A 2,389-nucleotide genomic window follows, 5' to 3' on the forward strand; every position below is an offset into this window, starting at 1 on the left:
TTTATTATGCTAAAATAGTGGTGCTTTTAGGATTTACATTATTGTACTCTCCAATACGAAGTATGGGGCATGTTAAAGTACACAGTACACCATTTTCAGACATGTACAACATTGTTTGATGAGAAATGTCTCTTAGCAGTAATACTGGATTGTAGCCCCTGGTTTGACCAGTTGCATACTCTAGGACTATTATATAAGTAAAAATCTCTCTTGTGATACTGGAAAGTGTTTAGAATGTGCAAACTGATGTAGATCAGGAAACTTCATTTAAGATGTTGGTAGGATTACTAAAGTTGGAATGCTGGCACTGTTGAATTGGGCAACAGTTCTTCAGACCTGGCTCAAAGCTACAACGCATTTCGTGTATTAAAGCAGCTGACAGGAGGACTTTTTGCGGGCCTTCCTAGGCACTGGAGTTTTTCTGTTAATTTGCCTCACTACATTATAAAAGATCTCATTAACATTTATTTTTGATTTTGCAGAGGACTCTAAGAATGTACAGTTGTTCCATTGTCTTGCTCGATTTTGACCTTGTTCCTTTCCTACAACTCTTCCATCTTCCAAATCACACTTATTACCAACTAGAATCATTGGAACCTCATCAGTGTCTTTAACTCGAAGAATCTGTTCTCTCAGATCTTGTAAATCATTAAATGGAGACTGTGCTGTGATAGAATACACTAATGCAAAGCCTTGTACACTTTTCATGTACAAATCCCTCATTGCTGTAAATTGTTCCGTTCCTGCAGTATCCAAGATTTCAAGCATACATTGTTGTGCATCTACATCAGCTTGCTTTCTCTAAGTCTTCTATCGTAGGATCATATTTTTCAACAAAATTCCTTGAACAAACTGTATAGTCAGAGCAGATTTTCCTACGCCTTCTGAGCCGAGAACCACAGGCTTATATTCACGCATGGTGCAAAAGTGTCAAACGCTAGTACCTCTCACGCTGTTACCGGGTTTCCAAGGCCAGCGTCGCCCGCACCTTGCGCTGCCTCCGCGCCGCTACTCTGCACCTTGCGCTGCCTCCGCGCCGCTACTCCCGCACCAGGGTGGTCCAGCCACTGCTGCCGCCGCCGCCGCGGGCTGGTTTACACATCTCTGAATTGTTTTTGACATCCGCTTTGATCCGAGAATTATTCAATAATGTTTATTTTCCAAACACTTGAATTTGTTTGCTCTTTTTTTGTGGTTAATTTCTCCCCTTATAGCATTGTGACTGAGAAGAGACTGGAGAGCATTTCTATTTTTTTGACTGTATGTACAATTGTCGTTTTGTCCTCGTATGTGATCTATCCCAGAGAACATCTCTCTGTATTAGATAATAATGTGTAGTTACATTTTGGAGTACTTGGGTTAGGAGTTGAAAGCTCTGGTATCTATACATAATCACACTTCCAATCCCTCATTGAGGGCTTAAGCAGTATTTTTCATCCCCTAAGAACTTAATATACATTTTTCTTCAGTTCACATGGGACATCTCCAAGATAAAACACATTCTGGGCTCCAAAACATACCTCCATAAAATTAAGATGATAGAAATTATATCACCATCTTTTTAGACCACATGCAATGACAATAGCAGTGAATCACACACAGAAATAGAGAGTCAAATTAAAGACCTGGAGATTAAACAGCTCATTGCTGAACAACGAGTGGGTCAGAGAGGAAATCAAAGAGGAAATTGAAAGATTCCTGAAAACAAATGCGAATGAGGTCACAAGATTCTAGAACTAGTGGGATACAGCAAAAGCAGTATTAAGAGGAAATTTATAGCTCTACAAGCATTCATCGGGAAAGAAGAAAGGGCTCACATTAGTAACTTAACCTCACAGTTTAAGAGCTTGGAAAATGATCAACAAAAGAAGCTCAAACAAGCAGGAGAAAGAAAATAATAAAAGTTAAAGCAGAAATCAACGAGCTGCAACCAGAAAACAATCCAAGATATCAATGAAACCAAGATCTGGTTCTTTAAGAAAATAAACAAGACTGATAAACCACTACCAAGACCAACAAAAAAACAGAGAGAGAGAGAGGAATCTAATAAACTGTACCAGAAATGCCAAGGTGGACATAACAACAGAAACTGCAGAAATCCTTAGAAATTACTTTGAAAATTTTTACAGAGAACCTTGAAGAAATGAACAAATTCCTGGATTCTTATACCTTCCCAAAAGAAATCGAGTTCATTTGGAATACCTGAACAGATCATCTTATTACCACTGAGAAAATTGAAATGTTAATCAAAAGTATTTCCCCAAACAAAACCGCAGACACAGATGGATTCACTGATGAGTTCTTTCAAACCTTTAAAGAGCACTAATTGCTAATTCTTTTTGAGCTCTTCCTAGAAACTGAAGAAACAGAAACACCCCAAAAAAGCTTT

General features: G+C 38.5%; 1 pseudogene; it reads right to left on the bottom strand.

Moving 5' to 3' along the window:
- Positions 1-366: 366 nt before the first annotated feature.
- On the bottom strand, positions 367-918 carry LOC130030392 (ras-related protein Rap-1b-like; annotated as a pseudogene).
- Positions 919-2,389: the final 1,471 nt, after the last annotated feature.

The sequence above is a fragment of the Sorex fumeus genome, unplaced genomic scaffold (assembly GCF_029834395.1).
Source record: "Sorex fumeus unplaced genomic scaffold, SorFum_2.1 ptg000044l, whole genome shotgun sequence".
Lineage (NCBI taxonomy): Eukaryota > Metazoa > Chordata > Mammalia > Eulipotyphla > Soricidae > Sorex > Sorex fumeus.